Source organism: Mizuhopecten yessoensis, unplaced genomic scaffold, assembly GCF_002113885.1.
Source record: "Mizuhopecten yessoensis strain PY_sf001 unplaced genomic scaffold, ASM211388v2 scaffold716223, whole genome shotgun sequence".
NCBI classification, from domain to species: domain Eukaryota; kingdom Metazoa; phylum Mollusca; class Bivalvia; order Pectinida; family Pectinidae; genus Mizuhopecten; species Mizuhopecten yessoensis.
Genome location: NW_018480009.1, coordinates 168,917 through 191,843, shown reverse-complemented (window position 1 = coordinate 191,843; position 22,927 = coordinate 168,917). Strand labels below are relative to the sequence as shown.

The 22,927-nt window shown below is 35.7% G+C and overlaps 1 protein-coding gene across 2 annotated transcripts in view; it reads left to right on the top strand.

The window, feature by feature from the left end:
• Positions 1-22,927, top strand: part of LOC110442181 (metalloprotease TIKI2-like) — a 94,159-nt gene that overhangs the window by 37,942 nt on the left and 33,290 nt on the right. The window lies entirely within an intron of this gene.

Sequence of the window (22,927 nt, the reverse complement as noted above, 5' to 3'; positions counted from 1 at the left end):
AATTCTGCTTACTTAATTAACCCCTTTTAACCTAGTGTTTTCTTGTTGACTGTCTAATACACTGTATTGTGATATATCTATTGCATTTAGTGCTTCAGGGCTGACCGGGCGGCCCAGTCACGTTGGCACAAATGCTGTCCAGCAGAAACAACTTACCTTATCAAAAATCAGGTCAACCAAATTAAAGTCTACTTGGTTTTGAAATATGTCTTCAGACTTCTACTCTTGTGTTTCTATGAAAACTATTGTTTTGGACTTGTATTTACAGTGAGACTTACTTTAAAGACTGGTTGTCTATGGCAACCACCTGTCTATAATGACCACCTGTTTATAAAGATCACCTGTCTTTAATAACCACTTGTTTATAAAGATCACCAGTCTATAATGACCTCCTGTTTATAATGACCTCCTGTTTTTTGAGATCACTTGTCTTTAATGATCATCTGTTTACACAGAATGCTTGTCTATAATGACCACTAGTCTATACAGATCACCTGTTTATAATGACCACCTATCTATAATAATTGCCTTCTTTAATGACCACCTGTTTATAAAGACCACCTGTCTATAATGACCACATGTTTATAAAGATCACTTGTCTAAAATGACTTCCTGTTTATAAAAATCACCTTTCTATAATGACTGTTTATAAAGATTTTATGTCTATAATGATTGCCTGTCAACTGACCACTTGTCTTTAAAAATCAACTGCCTACAATGACTGCATGTCTTTGAAGACACCACTTATCAATGGCAATCACTTGTAGATGAAACTCACATAAATATAACAATCATCTGTCTATAAAAATCACTTGTTGATAATGACCACCTGTCTATAAATATTGTCTTTCTATAATGATCACCTTGCTGTCGTTGAAAACCATTTGGCCGTTATTAACATCTATCAATAATGACCACCTGTATATAATATCTACCTGTGTTTAAAGACCACTTGTCCATAAATTCAATCTAAAAATACTCCGATTGATGTTTTCTATTTAAGGTGAATTTTTTGCCTTTTTTGAAGCGCAAGAAATACACATTAATACACATTTTCAAAATGGCCGCCGAATTGGTAATTTTTGAAAATTCTTGTAAAAAAGGTTCTACACACAACAGGCATCTAGTTTTTAGCATGTTTTTCAAATGCTTGTTTGCTAATAAACTTGATCATAACTTGTTAAATATTACAAAAACCTGTTACACCAGATCAAAACTAGACTTGAACGTGATTGAAACCTCAGAAGATTACATCCTTAATGACAACCTGTCTATAAAGACCATCTAGCAACATGATGACCATTCAGGAACACATTCTTCATATGCTTATGAGGTTTTGAAGTTGTTCATGAAGAAAAGTGGGTTCATTAGCTCAATAATAGATTTACTGCTGATAGTGTTTGGTGGGGTGGGAGTATTGTAATACCGTAAAAACCTGTGTAATTTGCGCACCTATGTAATTTGCGCAGGTACTTTTTGAAGCTGAAAATCTGAAAAAAAGCTTCTATTCAAATATTTTGCGCACCAAATAAAATCATGGGGGAAAAAACGATGTTCATGCTCCAAATATCAATCTCTGAAAATGAACGACAAACCGCTTGGGATTCTTAGGATTTTATCAGTGAGTTCATAATTATTGCTTACAGGTACAATGATATAAAAATCCAAGAAGAAACTTGTAAAATGTGTATTTTGTTGTTTGTTTCTTTTAAATATCTCATCAAACATAACACACACATGTGCGCATATTGGCATACATCAATTCATTTTAGCAATATTTAACATAAATCATTTACTTGCTTACGAAAACATATAAATAAATAAGTAATTTGATGTGTAGATACCGCTTAATTAGATACCTTTTATGACCATATTTACGATCAGTGAGAAGGGCTCATCATGGCGGCTTGGGTACCGTCACTTCAAACCAGGTCATGTCACAGTTCAGTTTCTGTTTGGCGATATTTTTCGGCAAAACAGTTTGTTTCAGACTTATTCAGAATTTAAAATAAAATAGGGTAAACGCATTTAAAACAAGGATAGGTAAGAGAAGTGGAAACCATATATTTGTTTTGCTTTGGCCGTAATAGTTTAGTTATCAATTGCTTATGTTAGGAGTTTGTTAGTGCTAGGGTTTGGCATTAAGTATAAGTATTTAAATAAACATGAATTGTTTACATTAGTAATTCAGGAATTAGGAGGTGGTGTATAAAGGTTAATGTAAACATACACATACATTACTGATCGTAAAACAGGAGAGTTCGTACAATGTAAACCCTGCTATTATAGAGACCAATGGCACACTGTTTTGCCTCTGTTTGTAAACATTGGACTTAGTATTCAGAAATGTTTTGTTACTTTTAGGTAGAGTAAATCAAAGTATCACAGAACATGTTGCCTCTGATTTCAAGACATTTTTCAACTTTAGTACAAGGAGGTCAAGATCAGGGCATTGAAGTATGACGAAAGGAGAGTAAATCCATAGCCACATAAATGACCAATAAACATTAATACCTCTTTATAATGCCCTGTGTATTATTTGCCACCCGTTGTTTTGTACTGAAATTGCTCTGCGATACCTCTTTTTCAATAGAATTTTTGTTTGTTTGTCTCCATCAATATATTACCAAACCCCTAAGACAAATGATGGCATTATAATTTATAATAACGTATATGTAGCTGTACATAACATCTGGAGAAACCTCTCTATTTTCTATTCAATTCTTTATCAGTGAAATGTAATTAACAAGAACCAGATGCACACATGGAATTCTTCTGATATGGCAATTAGAACAAGAAATTTTGAAAATGTAGAAATTCTTTCAGAGATGCTTGGGAGTCAGTGAACCCGGTGTATCAAAGGTGTTTAACTTTAGTTAGCTGTGTTCTCCTGAATGAAAACAAAGTTTGCGTGACATATTTGGAAATATTTATTAATGTTTCGTGTTTCTGTATAACAATGGTGTCAGTAAGGTTTGAGCAGCAGGTATCTGCTCCGACTGTTGACTGTCTTTTCTCTGGTCTGGCCGTCCCATATTGGCCCTCGTCACACTATTTAATCGTTTAGATACATTATTCGAGCTCCACTTGTGAACCTACCTTAGTTAAGGTACCCATCCATGAACGCCTTTTTGATGGTCCACGCCATTAGCTTTGGTAATAGCCCATATACCGCTATGTCTGGGCTGTTTAAAACCTCAAATGAAACGGCATACCTTTAAAAAGTAAGATGTGTTCTGTAACCATATCCTATCTATCAAATGCCAATTTTCAATTCAGAGATAAATTGATGTCCTCACTTAGCACTGGGTATGTCATCAGTCGAGTTTATCAAGTGCTTATACTAAAATCCTTGTCCAATACGGCTTCATGTACATTACATCTGAACTTGACATTTTCAAATTTTCTGACGCCTGTCTCCTGCTGAAAATGAAACTGATTTTATACTATCATGAAGATTGGTTTAGGAAGGAATTGATAAATGCTATCCTTCCTGTGGCAGATTCTGGTTGCTATAAATGGTCAATTTATGGTGAAAATTGCTGGTCCAGAACTCATCTGTTTTGGACTTGATGAGAAAATTGTTTTGTCTTCTGTTCAAGTAGCTCTAATAGATAACCTGACACAAACATTTGAGGACACCCTTAACATTACCAACAAAATAGTTGACTTAATGTAAAAACAATGCTATTAAAACACCTAGACAGAATTCTTCTCTTTTATTAGGCACTTTGACACTTATGACACTTTGAAGCAATGTTGCTCAGAATTAAACAAGGAGTCAATTGACCAAAGGTCAAGGTCACTTGGTAAAAGGTCAAGGTTAAAATTTTGCACCTTTTCCCTGATGAACATTTTGTTATGATATTAAGAAGCAAAGTTGGTCGGAATTAAAGAATAAGTCAACTGACCAAAGATCAGGGTCACTGGGTTAATGGTCAAGGTCATTTGGGTCCAAAGGTCAAAGACAAAATGGATCTCTGACTTTTACCCTGGCTCTTGATGGAGAAGGTATATAAGGTGAAATAAAACAAATCAAAGCTAACAAATGAGTATTGCACTGGTAATTACATTTCTGTTAGCCCAGCAAATATGGAGGAGGAAGGAAACACATCACAACATAGTACATGTAAGATGTATATTTTGCGTCCTTGCGATTCTTTTTGAAGTCCAAATGTCAGACGTCAAGCTCAGCTATATGGGCAGATTGCTTCTTGATGATTATGGAGGATATAATTGCCACAAGACGGGGCCCTTACTGACCTGTCAGTGTTCTAGTTTGAAATCCAATCCATGCTCCTACTTTCCGAAATGAAATGTCCTGATTGGCTAATTAAGTATAAAAAATGTTCCTAAAGATGATGATTGTGGAAACAGGTGCTTTAGATCTGATGACTGGCCACATACAGGCCTAGTGATTGTGTCATACTCATGACGAGGCATCATTCGAGGTGAAGCAAAGAAAAATTAATAAGCTAGAGAAGAGTGTTTGTGAGAGTATTATATCACTAATGCTATAAAAAACACATCTCCCATCTAATCCACTTACACATTCCCTTGATTACTTGGGTAGCTACAATACAAAAGCCTGCAAATCCTGATTTATGTTTCCTTCTACAGTGTTAAGCATATACAGACAGCTTTGTATTAGAGTCATTTTTATTTTATTTTATGATTATGATATATTCCAGACATCGCTGATCCTCATACCTTCACAAGTCGAGCTGCCGTCCTGTCGGTATAAATCACGTTATACAGCCTTAGATCTGTTTTATCTCTCGCGGAGTTGTCTCATGGGAAACCTTTTTCCTCGATTATTTCCCTCACAAATTGTATTGTCATATTTGAGATAGACTTTTTTACTCTTATTGAATTCCATGGGGACAGAGAAATATGTTTATTCATAAGATTATGGATTTATTAAGTGAATACACCAGAAAGCTATGGAGGTGGTATGCTGACAAACATAAGTAATTACATTTTCTTCCTCTGAACAATTTTTGTTATTATTTTCATATTCAAATAAATCTGTCTTACATTAATATGTAAAGCCCTTTTATAGAAGAAGTATGGTTCTTTGTCAATAATCATGTAGATTTTACAAAATTTGAAGTTCCAATTTTATTTTTTTCTGTGTTATGGGCTAATTTTACATTTTTTTCTTCATATATGTTGAGTCAAAATTAAAAAATACAAAGCATTCAATAAGAATCACTGGTGATGTAGTTAAGCCAAATATTATTGTTTTAAGGATATTTGGTGGCTACAATTAAACTTGTGTTTGAGGTTTTGGCCTCGCTTGGTTGTGTTTTATGTCTTGAATTTACTGAGTTAGTGTAGAAGGATGGAACCTCTGGTAGATGAATTATACAGGCGAGGCTGAGAAGGAATGTTACTACACATATATCCCATCTGCTAAAGTTTTTAACAGGTCTACTGAACCACTGAACAACATAAAAACATTGTTCTTTAAAGCTGATATGTTTACAAAAGCACTGCAGTCTCTGCTGCAGAAACATAGCTCCTGCCCATGGTCGAACGTGTTGACTGAAATAGTCCTAAAAGCATGTTACCAAGATGGCTGATCAAAATTTTCTGCGTTGTCATTTCTCTGATAAATAAATTGTGGTAAAGGTTTATATTTCTTATGTAAAAGACAAAGTAAAGGGCTTACAAGGAAACTGGAACATTTTACATGTCCGCCTGGTGGCGAATCCTTTTTCAGAGGGAGACAATTACTCTAGGAATACTTAAACAAGAAATGCCTGAGATTTTAACATCTTGATGTGTAGGAAAATGAGGGGGAGGCAACTCCAAAGCTAAACTTTTACAAAAAAAAAAAAAAGCAAGAGAAAGACAAGATTGATTTATAAATCTCTAATCGACACAGACATTCCAAAGTGTTGACTTCCATCAAGATAGTCTGTACTAAACTTTAGATTTAATTTAATTTTTGATATCTTGTATAAATGTTTTTATTTTATGGTGTATTTGTATATTGCGTTAGTAACAGTGCCTGATTGGAAGAGACACTGTTTTGTACACCCCGTTCTTCTGTCGTCTGTTAATGGATGGACGAGACATCTAGATTGGAGATATTACTTCATCCTATTTCTTTGTTAATGGTACAGGTTTAGTGGCTTTACAGAGTTTCTTGTTTTATAGTTATGAACATTTTATCTTTATCAGTTCGTATTGATACTAGCTTATTTAAGGTACTTTAAAATGTTGTATATTATAATTTCTTCATATGATCCAGGTCATATATGTCAACAAATATCCAACTCATCAAGTAGTATATGTGTACAACAAAAAATTGAAAGAATATTTTAATCTAGAAACATCCATCAACTCCCACCTTCTATTTCGTACTCGTCATCCTCACAAAGTGTGCTCCCACAATCTTGTACTTCGCAAAACGTAATGAAAAAATGGGACAGCAATATTTCTCCTTCATTAGTTATCACGAAATATTTCAGTGAAATGTTTTAGAAATATAGCTTCTCTCCTAAATATTTGCCTGGGAAAACTTTCTCACACTATATCTGAAGATGAGTTCTTGTATCATCATATTTCTTACTAAAAATAAACGACTTTTTGAAACTTCTCTCTCATCTAACACCTTTTGAGATCAAGAAACATTGACAACTGAAGATTATATAAGTTTCTATATTTCTATTGATGTTTGAGATATGAAGACGTTACCCCCTGGTTATACCGACCCACACCCAATTAGTGGTAGGATCACAGACTTCATCATCGGCTGTTATCTCTACTTCCTTCACAGCACAGGAAACAGTGGGCCCTACAGATAAGTAATTACCCAGGGGTCACAGGGGCCATAGGTGTGGCAACCCTTCGTGTATATATAGTAATTACCCAGGGGGCACAGGGGCCATAGGTGTGGCAACCCTTCGTGTATATATAGTAATTACCCAGGGGGCACAGGGGCCATAGGTGTGGCAACCCTTCGTGTATATATAGTAATTACCCAGGGGGCACAGGGGCCATAGGTGTGGCAACCCTTCGTGTATATATAGTAATTACCCAGGGGGCACAGGGGCCATAGGTGTGGCAACCCTTCGTGTATATATAGTAATTACCCAGGGGGCACAGGGGCCATAGGTGTGGCAACCCTTCGTGTATATATAGTAATTACCCAGGGGGCACAGGGGCCATAGGTGTGGCAACCCTTCGTGTATATATAGTAATTACCCAGGGGGCACAGGGGCCATAGGTGTGGCAACCCTTCGTGTATATATAGTAATTACCCAGGGGGCACAGGGGCCATAGGTGTGGCAACCCTTCGTGTATATATAGTAATTACCCAGGGGGCACAGGGGCCATAGGTGTGGCAACCCTTCGTGTATATATAGTAATTACCCAGGGGGCACAGGGGCCATAGGTGTGGCAACCCTTCGTGTATATATAGTAATTACCCAGGGGGCACAGGGGCTATAGGTGTGGCGACCCTGCAAATATCACCTTCTGTGGACCTGCTACCTCTTTGCCCTTTCTTATAAAAAAATCTTTTATGTTTTGGCTGACTTTTAAGTAAATCAGATTTGACAACAGAATTATTTAAAAGTTATGGATACATTATATTACAGGTGTTTTGCCTTCATTATAATTACCACGTAGTAAACATAATGTTTTGGGGGGAAAAGGAAAAACAATGATTTATATTATAAGAGTTGTGAAAAAGTTTTATCGATTCATAATTAAACCGGAGTACCAAGCCAAACCAACTTGATAAGACATTTCAGGGGATCTTCCTGAAAGGTGAATGTGGTATCCACAGCCTCACCCGACCACCCAAACGCACAATTTTCTTTAATAACTTTCACATTATTGACCTTATTTGAATAGCAATTTTAATATTGTTCTCAAAACTTTGACATAATACTATTTGTTTATCAGCACTATGAAACAATATAACACCATTCCCCCTTTAATCACCATACAGTACAAATACCTCAATATATCATGCCCCTCATTTCATTGGCCATCTTACCTACAGCCAATATATTTCAATGTTTCATTTGTTCCTTTCATCTTTACAATTCCTTTAATATAATGTCTCATTCAATATAATGCCAAATTAAACCCTTTATAATGGCAACATTTCGCTGGACAAAATATGGTGGCATAATGAAGTATAACACTCCTTGATAATACCTAGATTTGTCTGTAGTATCTTTGAATAAGTTGTAATAGATTGGATTAGGTCTCCGTATTGGTGAAATATACAGGAGAGTTCTCTCATTCTTTCTCATTCTGCAGGAGGTATAAAACACGACAGACAAACACAAAAAAAAAAATGTTTTTGTATAAATTTTGGAGTTATGGCTGGTAAACAACTATAAGGAAATGAACTCAACTGACTGATAAAATTTGATAATTGATTTGGCTAAGCACTTCAGATCAATGGGTGTCCAATTACACTTAGAACTCTCATCAAAGGAAGATTGCAGTGGGCCTGATGCAGTGCTATCTTGAGTAAAGAAATGGGGGATGTGGTAACAATATAGTGTTATTCAATCACAGATATTTTCATTGCACGAGATTTGATGGGGAAGGGATGGGCACTTTGTGATAAAACTGTTCATTTTTGTAAAAGGACATAGTTGTGTACAGTTTGAGCTGTTTAAATCTGATTTAACACAGGTGAAACTGTTTCCTGTTGCTAATAGCAACATATAAATCCTAGAAAAAATACAAAGATGAGAATCTTAAGTGTTTCTGAAGAGTGAAAATAGTGTTTGTTTATGTATTTATATGTGTAGATGTTTGGAAGTGGATGCATTTCTCAGTAGGGGCTGGTTTCATTGAACGCTATCTATTTCACATTTGTTTGTAAGAGTGAGTGTACTTGTCAAGATTCCAGGAATGATTCTGTGATCCAATCTAGTTCTCAGGATTGTGTGTTGAGTACATCTATTTGTCCGTACATCAACTAGTGAAGCAGACTGACCACAGGTCAGTTGCTGATGACCAAGTGTTACTTAATTAGTCCCATGGTAAATACATCTGTCTGGAATCCTGGGTTCAAATCCTGGTTCAAAAATTTGTGCCTCTGAATATTTCAATTTTGTTAAATTTAGCATCCGATTACACAATATACGAATGGAGGTGTCATTTTCAGTGTTTGGAGATACAAGATGTACCAGGTTTTAATCCAGATCTGATTAATGAATATTTTCACTGCTGTTATATTTTGCAAAAAACAGTTAACTGTAAATGACACAGTTCTTTTGTGTACTAGTGTTGTTTGGAGGTGCCAGGTTAGAATCCTTAAGTCGGATAATTGAGTATTTCAACGCCTGTTTGTTTTGCAAACAACTAAAAATACTGTTACCAAGCAGAAGTGGTGTAGTATTTTATGTTTTCAAGCTGAAGTCAAAAGTTTTATGGAGGATGTCAAACATTCAGTGACCAATGGTAGCCGAGTTGGTGCATCATCGAGTTGGTGCATCATCGGTATAGAGTTCAGAGGTTGTATACCTGTTACAATTGGCAGAGCCTTGCCTTTGTTAGAAAAAGAAAGCAACCCTCACTGGTAAGCAGCAGGATGTAAGGTGTGAGTTTAAAAGTGAGCCAACAGAACTAATGCCACTATTTACTTTGTGATGTAAGTACATGTGCACTTTAGCTGTCAATCATAGATAATGTGTATGTAGAAATGTTAACTTCCACCACTAGTAAATAATTACATCCTGTGAGTATACTACTGTTTCAGCAGTAGATATCACCGCCTCAACAGATGGCCACCGTCTGTCACTCGGCTCCTTTGGGAGAAAGTTTTTCTATTGTGAATGATTCTTGAGTCCTAGGTCTTGTCCGAATGTTTATATATAACCATTTAGGCTAAAAATTATCTGTATATTGATTCAAATTTGTTACAATAAGGAAACTTAAATTAGTTGGATCACAGTTTTTAAGGGTCTATACTACCCTGACATGTTACTTGTTTTAGAGTTGTCTCCGTTTAAATCCTGTAAATCTTTTAAGCTTAATGTAAAAATACAGAAAAAAATATTTTGTTTCTGTTCAAGTTCTTTACAAATGGAGCACACTTACAATGAATAATTAAACAAGTACATGAATGATATTGTGAAAAGCAATTTTTCAAAGCATTGCCTTATGAGTATGGCAGGCCCGTTGGACCTGTTGTTGCTCTCTGTCTTGGTATCGGGAGAGATCTGCTCTAATGCACTGCATGCTACCAGTGTCTATCTGGCTTACCTTGACAGGTAAACAATTGCTGTTAAAGCAGGCAAACTTTCTGACAGGTAGAAGTGACATACAGAGTTATGGACCCATGAACCCCATAATTATGTAACAAAGGATACCTTATATGTAGGCCATACCTTATTTATGCACAGAAACATTTAAGTGCAGCAAGTCTAAAGTGACATATTTCAAAAGTTTGTTCTGATATGTATATCGTAAATTTAATTATATGGAAATATATTTTAAAAAATACTGACCTACTGTACATAATAATTGCAGACCTGCAGTATGTTTTGAGCCCATTAAATGAAAAACAAATCTGATATGACTGTACTCAGGTTTTCTGTATAATGCAGAACAAAAAAGACATAAGTTATTCTTAATGAATAGTACATACCCTTATAATACACACTTTTATATCAGTCTTATCTCTCTTAGAAATAGTTTAACACACAATCATTTTATCAAATTTAAGAATTATTTCAGCATTAGTCAATGCATTCATTTGTTCCTGTCAAATATGTCATCAAATTGTGTGTAACTTTCAAAAGTGTCATCAATTGTCGCATACCTTTCAAATACATCATCAATTCTTGTGTACCCATTCATAGGTGTCATCAATTAATTAAGTCCAAGTAACTGTTCCTAAATGTTATTTCTCACGTTTCTATACGTCTGTAAGGAATTCTTTTGGAAAGGAGATGCAGATATCACAGTAAGGTTGGAAATCCAACCTATTTGCTTGTACATGCTTGCTTGAGTACCAATAAATAGTTGTTTTGGAAGAAATTAACTATACAACAAAAAATATTTACTTCTGTTATATTTTCACTCTGAACAAGGAGGTAAATTCAACTTAGAGCTTTTTTAATATAAATAGTTAGAAGTACTCGTAAACAAAAACGTATGAATTAAATCGTTATAGAACCATCTTTAAAAAAAACAGGAAGGTGAAAATACCGTTTATGTGTATAATTTTGAGGGCTTTATCTTCATACTAATGGTAGATCCACACAAGGTGGAGTCTTCCTCAAAGTTGTGAGACTACATGGTGGAGTGGTGGAGTCTTCCTCAAAGTTTTGAGACTACATTGTGGAGTGGTGGAGTCTTCCTCAAAGTTTTGAGACTACATGGTGGAGTCTTCCTCAAAGTTGTGAGACTACATGGTGAAGTCTTCCTCAAAGTTGTCAGACTACATGGTGGACTCTACCTTAAAGTTGTGAGACTACTTGGTGGAGTCTTCCTTAAATTTGTGAGACTAAATGGTGGAGTCTTCCTCAAAATTGTGAGACTACATGGTGAAGTCTTCCTCAAAGTTTTGAGACTACATGGTGGAGTCTTCCTCAAAGTTGTGAGACTACATGATGGAGTCTTTCTTAAAGTTGTGAGACTACATGGTGGAGTCTTCCTTAAAGTTGTGAGACTAAATGGTGGAGTCTTCCTCAAAGTTGTGAGACTACATGGTGGAGTCTTCCTTAAAGTTGTGAGATTACATGGTGTAATCATCCTTAAAAGTTTAGAATGGGTCCAGGCAGTGTAACCCTCCTTGAAGTTGGTGGTGGGTTGACACAGTGAAATCCTTTTTAAAGAGTTGGTGGTAGGTCTACCTATAAGGGTATCACACTTCAATGTGACTGAAGAATTACACAATGATTTTCAATAATACTGTATCTGATTGAAACCTTAATACCATAACTGCATCTTTTATGATATCTTCATGGTTTTCACTTCATAAGGTTATCGCAATTTTAAAGTTACAATTACGGTATGTTTTCAGTAAACATTTATCATAATTAGACTTAGATTGATCCGACTTGCGATAACATCTGTGTCCTAGATCTTAAAGAGAAAAAAATGACTGGATTTTTTTTTACAATGACTGCTTTTTCTAATGTCTCAAAAATGGAACCCATATCTGATTCAATTAGATTTCACAGGGATCTGGTTCTTTTGAAAACCTCAACTTGTTTTTGAAATGTGAAGGGCCACACTTGAGATGTTTTCACACAAATTCTAAAAGAGGGTGACTTAGAGTTATCAATATACATATAACGTAATTATTAAGCAATATTAAACAAGATAAGAATCCTTTTACGTGCATGGTAATGCCAATTTGATGATCCACTCAGCATAACAAATGGGATCCTCTATGTTGGAAGTAAACGCTATCTTGCCTCGTTCCTTTTTAGGAAAGATGGGTGGAAATGTCATTTTGGTTGACAAATTGTTTCATCATTAAATTTCCATTTATCAAACCCTTAAATACATACAGAGAACATGCTGGTATGCCCACATACAAATGTACACTCAAGTTAAGGGGTCTCGCCTAGCGTACCTAGGAAACCTGAAACCTTTGATGCAGCCGACCTCGCGTTAATACGGTGCAGGTGGTTGTCGCACTTGACACTTTCTGGGCTTGTTATATGTTACCTATTTCAGACCTGTACCTGTTGCATTATCTCAAAGTCTTTTATATATATATATATAATATCAACCATGTAAAAACAGTGGCACATTCTAATCATACAAACCCTGGGTATAGTGAGTTGTCACCTATATAGCCATTTATTTTAATTCCACCATTGTGTGGTCTGTTATATTAGTTTTACTTGGTCAGTAATATTCTTTTATCTTGCAGATGCTTGACATCAATATTGTAGATAACTGACCTTTTTGATAATTATAGACATGTCCTTGACCTTGTCAATGACCAGAACATGTCTTTGCCCTTGTGAACTACTTGGATGTATCCTTGACCTTTTTGATAAGTTGGATGTATCCTTGACCTTTTTGATAAGTTGGATGTATCCTTGACCTTTTTGATAAGTTGGATGTATCCTTGACCTTTTTGATAAGTTGGATGTATCCTTGACCTTTTTGATAAGTTGGATGTATCCTTGACCTTTTTGATAAGTTGGATGTATCCTTGACCTTTTTGATAAGTTGGATGTATCCTTGACCTTTTTGATAAGTTGGATGTATCCTTGACCTTTTTGATAAGTTGGATGTGTCCTGGACATTGCAGATGCTTGACCTTGTTGATAAGATGGGTGTGTCCTTGACATTGTACATGTTCTGGGTGTGTCCTTGACATATTAGATGATATTTGGACATGAAATTGACCTTGTAGATAATCTGAGCGTTATATTTGCAGATACTTGACCATAGAGTTAACTGACCTATATAGCTATAGTCTATAGTGCTTGACCTTATAGACAATCTAAAAGTGTCCTTGACCTTATAAATGATTGAGCCTGTCATTAACCGGGTAGATTACCTCAGTGTGCTCTCGGCCATAGGGAAGATAGTCTGGCCATGTCATTGAAAATCTGGACCTGTTATTGACTTTGTAGATAATCTGGGCATGATCTTGACCTTGAAGATACTAACATTATTTGTCCTTCACCTTGTAGATGATGTAGATGTAGACTTGACCTCATACCAATTATTAAACCATGTAGGTACTTGATCTAATGAATAGTATGGACATGCATTTGACATTGAAATTAAAATATCCATTGATCTGTTAACTAAATCATGCTCTTTAATATGGAATTAAGAAAGTACAATCCTACATGTATATTATGATTTCATAAGAAATGCAAATACTGGTTTATTGTTGATATATTGTGTGCAGTAAAGTATTGGTCCCATTCATGTCACACAGGGAGCAAAAGACAGCAGCATTATTTCTTGAAAGGAAAATAACAAAAGTTGAAAAAAAGATAGAAGGAAACAAAATAAAGGCAATTCAAATTAAACCTAGTATTTATATGTGGAACATGTTGGATATTGTACAGTAAGATTAAGGTGTTCTATTTCATGCTCGCAGTGTAGTGTTTCCAATGGGGGATCAAGTCACACAAAATGTATGGAGGTATTCCGTAACCTGTTCCTCGTTCATCATTTAGTCAGTGACATCAAACCCTGGTCCCAGTATATAAACACTATCACTAGGGAGAGAGCAGGCTTTTCTGCTCCCAGCCAGCTCATCCTGTCAAAACACTGCAGGGGGAGACAAGTACTTTCCCATGTGTACGAGGTAGCAGACCGCAAAATGACTAGCATGATGTAAAACATAGCATGGCTCTAACTTATATCAATACTTAAAATAGAAGGATCTGCTGAAAATCTACCAAAATATAAATTAAAACTTTATTTTACATCAATTATGAAACAAATTTTATCCAGATTTATCACTCTTATTATTCTTGATGAAAGTGTGCAGGAGCTGTACATGTGGGAGGAAAATGAAATTCCCAGAGAAAAACCCGTGTAGATCAGACAGATGACCTCATCACTGTCCATGTCTGATCACAGAATCAAACCTAAGCCATCTTGGTGAAAAAGTATACCATGGCACTGCACCACATGACTACCAAATTATCATAGACAGGGTTCACAAAATACATAGCTAAGATTACCTAAACAACATAAGTAATCAAATTAACACATTAGTGAAGACCAAGTGAAAAAAAAAGTTTCTTCTAACAAAATATCTTGTTCCAGAGTGTAGTTTATCAATTCCACAATTGTATAAAACAAACCAATTTTCTTATCATTGCATATAAAATTCAGTAAAAAACACACATAACAATAGACAGAACTCACTATGCAAAGGGTAATATACAGATATTTATTTAGTGTAATACTTTAACGAAACAAATATTATTTCAGATGAGAAAGTCAGATCTTTGGATTAAGCCTGTATGTATGGAAGTGTGTAAGTCCATGTTTTAGAGCTACACTATATAAGATTGTATGAAGTGCCATGTTTTAGAGCTACACTATATAAGATTGTATGACGTGCCATGTTTTAGAGCTACACTATATAAGATTGTATGAAGCGCCATGTTTTAGAGCTACACTATATAAGATTGTATGACGTGCCATGTTTTAGAGCTACACTATATAAGATTTTATGAAGTGCCATGTTTTAGAGCTACACTATATAAGGTTGTATGAAGTGCCATGTTTTAGAGCTACACTATATAAGATTGTATGCAGTGCCATGTTTTAGAGCTACACTATATAAGATTGTATGACGTGCCATGTTTAAGAGCTACACTATATAAGATTGTATGAAGTGCCGTGTTTTAGAGCTACACTGTATAAGATTGTATGAAGTTCCATGTTTTAGAGCTACACTGTATAAGATTGTATGAAGTGCCGTGTTTTAGAGCTACACTATATAAGATTGTATGACGTGCCATGTTTTAGAGCTACACTATATAAGATTTTATGAAGTGCCATGTTTTAGAGCTACACTATATAAGGTTGTATGAAGTGCCATGTTTTAGAGCTACACTATATAAGATTGTATGACGTGCCATGTTTTAGAGCTACACTATATAAGATTTTATGAAGTGCCATGTTTTAGAGCTACACTATATAAGGTTGTATGAAGTGCCATGTTTTAGAGCTACACTAAATAAGATTGTATGAAGTGCCATGTTTTAGAGCTACTCTATATAAGATTGTATGAAGTGCCATGTTTTAGAACTACACTATATAAGATTGTATGAAGTGCCATGTTTTGGAGCTACACTATATAAGATTGTATGAAGTGCCATGTCTTACAGCTACACTATATAAGATTGTATGAAGTGCCATGGTTTAGAGCTACACTATATAAGATTGTATGAAGTACCATGTTTTAGAGCTACACTATATAAGATTGTATGCAGTGCCATGTTTTAGAACTACACTATTTGAGATTGTATGAAGTGCCATGGTTAAGAGCTATACTGTATAAGATTGTATGAAGTGCCATGTTTTAGAACTACACTATATAAGATTGTATGAAGTGCCATGTCTTACAGCTACACTATATAAGATTGTATGAAGTGCCATGATTTAGAGCTACACTATATAAGATTGTATGAAGTGCCATGTCTTACAGCTACACTATATAAGATTGTATGAAGTGCCATGATTTAGAGCTACACTATATAAGATTGTATGAAGTGCCATGTTTTAGAACTACACTATTTGAGATTGTATGAAGTGCCATGTTTAAGAGCTATACTGTATAAGATTGTATGAAGTGCCATGTTTTAGAGCTACACTGTATAAGATTGTATGAAGTGCCATGTTTTAGAGCTACACTATCTAAGATTGTATGAAGTGCCATGTTTTAGAGCTACGCTATATAAGATTGTATGAAGTGCCATGTTTTAGAGCATGCCATTTCCCATGCTACCAAGCAGCAGACCACAGAACTGATGGCACTGAATTACAGGATGATCCACATTTTTTTGGTGGTAGCTTAAACAATGATTAATGAAGGGATGTGAAATATAGGTGGTGTAGTGTCACTAGGTTACAGGAGGTCACAAAGGTCATCAAGGGTCGACAGGCACCATCCATCATTTGTCACTATGGCCACAGCATCGCACTATAATTGGGAGAAGAATTCAGTGGCTATACAATTATTATTCATGTAGAACATGGTCTCTGGCCATAAACTACCCCATTGATAGCACTGTTCTATGTACACAGTCTATGTAGACAGGTTACTGGTACTCACATCCTTCCTCAACATGGAAGGTTATTTTGTTGTCTTATGCTAATGAAGCTGTAAGCTGTTAACAATTAATTTACATAAAACACCAAAATGATCTGACCTGAAACCTCCTAGCACCTGTTCTTTTTCACTGATTTATCGTTAGGCATTTGTCCTCATATGACCAATGCTTAGTTGTTGCAGGGACGAGGATGTTAATCTGTACAAAATAATTTAACTATAAACAAGAATTGAATTCACATCAAAATTAAAATGTTCTTCTTGTTTTATGTATATATGTTTCATAATAGGTTAAATATTTTAAGTTTAAAAGGTTAAAAACCTCCTAGATATTGTATATGTGTAGCCTTACTATACCATAATGGGCACTGATGTCTCCTATACTAGAGTTCACAAAGAAAAAAATAAATGTCTTATGGGGAAGGTAATCCAGATTTATTACACTAGACTTGATGATAAATTTGAAAAGTACACAAGAATAATTAATGATAGTCTGAATATTCCGAATTATTAGATACAACTAACTAGAAAAAATACAAAGGAGATATAGTATAAAGACACAGGTGTAATATGAGAGGCCAATTTAAAACCAAGGGTCAAAAGAACTTAGACAGGTAAAACTGAAAGGGATTTAGAGTAACAGTTATCCTAGATTCTGCCATAGAATGACATCTAAATGAGTAAAGAACACAAAACTGGACCAAACTGTCAAAGTATTGGTAAGGTTTTTTTTCGAAAAAACACAATAGATTTTGTTTTATGTAAAAAAAGAACTAGGAGTAAAGGACAGGGCCTCCGAGCCCCTTTCTCTCAATGACTCACTGGTTCTAAAACTGGAAGTCCCTAAGTTTCTTTGATTCCATGACGTGGTCTCGATCACTGTGACTAGCTGTTACTTTTGGCAGACAAGCTGGTTCACGGTCGGTTGATGCAGTTTTATCGGAACTTTCAGGTGTTTAGTACCGTGTCATGACTTGCCATTACTGCGGCTCCGAGATAAAAGCCGGGATCACAGATAAGGTTCTACCCATTCTATCATGGCAGGGTATTAAGTTTTATGTAAACCTTCATCTTTGTAACAAAATTACAGCTATAGAGTTATATTGTCCCCAAAGTGTTGCCTTCAGTACTATCGTTTCCACATCGCCTTTGTTTCTGTGGCAGGCTGATGTCACAAATGAGAGTCCAATGGAAGTAAAAAAAAATCCTTCCAACGTCCGACTGAATACCTTACAGACCACACATGGTTCTACAGAGTTTAGGAATGGGGTAGGAGATTGGAGGGTATTATAAAAGAACGAAAAAAGAAGAGATGAGTGTAGGGGGAAGTAAATATAGTATTATGTAAGAACAGGGTATTGAAAAGAGGTAAGCAGACGTACAAAGGAATGTAGAACAGGTACAGGTGACCTGTTTACGGAGTAGGTATATTAATGGAGGTTATATAGGGAAGATTAGAAGGGGTATGGGAGAGGGGGAGGTTGAACAGGATAATGAAATATTGAGGAAGGTCAGAAGGTCAAAATTGGAGAGTAGGAGGATAAACGGGATAGGGGGAATACAGGCTGATGAGAAGGTCAGCATGAGAGAGGGAATATGGGGAGGGGTCTGAGGCATGAAACGAAGTATAAGGCTTGTTGCTCATGATATTAGTGTTACTATTACAGATGGTAGGCTCCGATTCCAGCCGACCTGTCTTCTCAGGTAACTCAAGAGTCTATTAACTCCTGGTACAATGAATAGAGACATATTTTCATTAAGCTCAAAAACACTTGTAATTTAAATACATTAGGATTCAGTTTACCTGTCACTTTAGTTCTTTGCGAGAGAAAAAAATAAAGAAATTTGAAATCTTCACACAGCATGTGGTCTATTTTCAAATTTCTTGATTCAAACATTTTGAATTTTCAAATTAACTTCTCTAATTTTATTTTCAATTCTTTTTGTGATTGGTACCAATTACTTCATGACTTAGCAGTTTTTCTGGGAGAAAATGACTAAATTTCTGTTCCCATTGTGTGAGATATAGGCTTTAAACCCTTGTATTTATATGTTGGTCAATGCTTATCGTTCTGTCTAGCATTGATTCTAATGGCTTTAGAGAAGTTTTCAGACAAGATAGACGTGCGAGCTATATAGTAAAGTAGTAAGACTCCAAAGGGGTTTATTTGTTATATTCTAACAGAACACATAGATTACCGCTTATAGCTACAAACTTAATTCAAAACTGTCTCATAAATTTTACACCCCAAAAAAACAATAAATAAACGATGAAAATATTCAAACGTTACAGTTGTTTCGAAATTTATTCCCAGTGGATTAAATTGTGTGTGTGGTACGGACGTGCAACATATGTACGTCATAAATGGGCACCATACCTCTTATACAGATATGGTTCTCCCGATACTACGATACTACTCGATACTTGGTGCGCAACTTTTGTAACACGCAGACAAATAGTTTTCAAAATTGAAACTCGGTCAATAGGTTTTCACACGTTTAGATAGAAAACATGTTTAACATGAATATATATGGACACCAAGTCCTTAATGTTGATCTTTCATTGTGATTTTGTTGTAAGGGAAAACACTTAGACTATAGCCGTAGGCCTCTAAGGGCTGAATGTTGAGGTTCTGTACTGTATATTTCGTTCATGGGGAGTTTGTATTTGCCTGGAGTAGACACAGTGCTATTTGTTTTGGAATTAACTTTAGATAAGTTGTGAGGTTGTGAAAACCGAGTCCTGGATAGTGGCCAAGATGTATCTCCAAACCTATCTTATATTGTGGTATTTCACTCTAAGCCACCTAAAATACCTCCGTGTGTCTTGCGTGCTTACAGCATTTTTAAGTCCCTACTTTTATGAATGAACTTTGACTGTCAATGACATCCGCCATAAATTGGCTGGATAAGATTTGATATCTTCAGAAAACAAGAGTATCAGTTGAATACTGTAAGTGCTTGTGATTGCCAGCATGATTACCGACATATATCAAGTAAATGAAAAGTAATTCTGTATACATTGGCCGTTTCCTAATGGGAAATCTTGTACAATTATTTCAAAATACCAAATTAGACTGAACAAATATTCAGACTCATTGGTAATTAGATTGGATGTGTTAAAAGTAATTTGGTTTAGCCTGTAGATATACTGGTATATTGAGGGACAGTATATCTAGGAATTTCCTTTGTGGAAACCGGTGTGTTAATGTCCTTATAACTATAGATTTTAACCCGCCTCTGGTTGTTTTAAATGACTGTAACATAATCTAAATGGGGGAAACTTGTAATATTACCTGTATTCATTTGTCTCAGATGTTCCTCTGTATAAAAAGAATTGCTCATAAAGAATTGTATTTGTCTGTATGCTATATCTGTTAATACTATACCTCCCTTGAAGCGACAGAAACAGGAAATTTCAACCCTGATACAATCATTCCTACAGCCGAAATGTGTCTGGTAAGATTTATTTACTGGAAAAACAAAATCAGGGTTTCATTTTATCTTATTCAACAGGAATTTTTCTTTGTAACTTCACTTAAAAAAAAATACATTAAATTTTAGGCATTAAAAGAATTTAATGGTGATCTTTATACCTCAATTTAGATTAATTTTGAAAATCAAAGAAAAAAACCTTGACTTGTATGAGATGCGACACAGAATATTTCTCCAGTAAAGCTGTGTTTAATTAGTCCTGCGGCCTTGATACCAATTCTGACATTTAATCAGTCTCAGGCAAGATATTAATTTGACGATAAAAGACAAATTATACTTGCAAGAAGATAAATTGCTGAATACAGAAATAATTGATTGTGATACTGACTAGCAAGGGTTTGGTCCTGTGAGATATATAACTAATCTACCGAGGGGTTTGTCACTTATCCTGCTGTATTAGATATAGAATATAACTGATGTTTAAGGTACTTAAGAATAATGGGAAAATGATTCTGATGTAGAGTGGCTGTACTTATTTATCTGTCTGTTAATATTGTGGTGCTGTGTGAGATATAGTGTACTGTATACCTACAGTACCGTGTGTTACTGTGTGAGATATAGTGTACTGTAATATACCTACAGTACCGTGTGTTACTGTGTGAGATACAGTGTACTGTATACCTACAGTACCTTGTGTGACTGTGTGAGATACAGTGTACTGTATACCTACAGTACCTTGTGTTACTGTGTGAGATACAGTGTACTGTATACCTACAGTACCTTGTGTTATTGTGTGAGATATAGTGTACTGTGTATGTACCTACAGTACCGTGTGTGACTGTGTGAGATACAGTGTACTGTATATATTCCTACAGTACCGTGTGTTACTGTGTGAGAAATAGTGTACTGTATACCTACAGTACCTTGTGTTACTGTGTGCGATACAGTGTACTGTATATATTCCTACAGTACCGTGTGTTACTGTGTGAGATATAGTGTACTGTTTACCTACAGTACCATGTGCTACTGTGTGAGATATAGTGTACTGTATACCTACAGTACCTTGTGTTACTGTGTGAGATACAGTGTACTGTATACCTACAGTATCTTGTGTGACTGTGTGAGATATAGTGTACTGTATATCTACAGTACCTTGTGTTACTGTGTGAGATACAGTGTACTGTATACCTACTGTACTGTGTGTTACTGTGTGAGATACAGTGTACTGTATACCTACAGTACCTTGTGTTACTGTGTGAGATATAGTGTACTGTATATATACTTACAGTACCTTGTGTTACTGTGTGAGATACAGTGTACTGTATACCTACTGTACTGTGTGTTACTGTGTGAGATATAGTGTACTGTATACCTACAGTATCTTGTGTTACTGTGTGAGATATAGTGTACTGTATATATACTTACAGTACCTTGTGTTACTGTGTGAGATATAGTGTACTGTATACCTACTGTACTTTGTGTTACTGTGTGAGATACAGTGTACTGTATACCTACAGTACCTTGTGTTACTGTGTGAGATACAGTGTACTGTATACCTACAGTACCTTGTGTTACTGTGTGAGATATAGTGTACTGTATATACCTACAGTACCTTGTGTTACTGTGTGAGATACAGTGTACTGTATACCTACAGTACCTTGTGTTACTGTGTGAGATATAGTGTACTGTATATATACTTACAGTACCTTGTGTTACTGTGTGAGATACAGTGTACTGTATACCTACTGTACTTTGTGTTACTGTGTGAGATACAGTGTACTGTATACCTACAGTACCTTGTGTTACTGTGTGAGATATAGTGTACTGTATATATACCTACAGTACCTTGTGTTACTGTGTGAGATACAGTGTACTGTATACCTACTGTACCTTGTGTTACTGTGTGAGATATAGTGTACTGTATATATACCTACAGTACCTTGTGTTACTGTGTGAGATATAGTGTACTGTATATATACCTACAGTACCTTGTGTTACTGTGTGAGATACAGTGTACTGTATACCTACAGTACCTTGTGTTACTGTGTGAGATATAGTGTACTGTATATATACCTACAGTACCTTGTGTTACTGTGTGAGATACAGTGTACTGTATACCTACAGTACCTTGTGTTACTGTGTGAGATATAGTGTACTGTATATATACCTACAGTACCTTGTGTTACTGTGTGAGATATAGTGTACTGTATATATACCTACAGTACCTTGTGTTACTGTGTGAGATATAGTTTACTGTATATATACCTACAGTACCTTGTGTTACTGTGTGAGATACAGTGTACTGCATATACCTACAGTACTGTATCTCAGGAAGGCATGTGTCGCTACTGTATTTGGGTAGTGTTGGTGGCCAAAACCTTTGGCAAATAGCATGAGAAATGTTGATTAAAGGTCAAGGTAACTGACTTAAGGAGTGTTTTTTTCTTTGACCAATAATCTTCACAGAATGACCAGCCTTGGAATAGGTAGGAACCCTTTTTAGGTTTCTGTTTTGGGGTAGTTGGGTGGCAGTCGCTAACACTCTTACTAGTGAAGTTCCACCTGAAAACAGCCGACGTTTGATGTCCCAATTGGATGTGAAAATGTTTCCGGACATCTACCTGAACACATAGGGTTTTTCCCTGGTACTCTAGATCTTATTTCCTTCCACATAAAGACCCCCTGCACACTACCATTTGGACCAGCAAGAGTACTGATTAATATAAGTTGGAA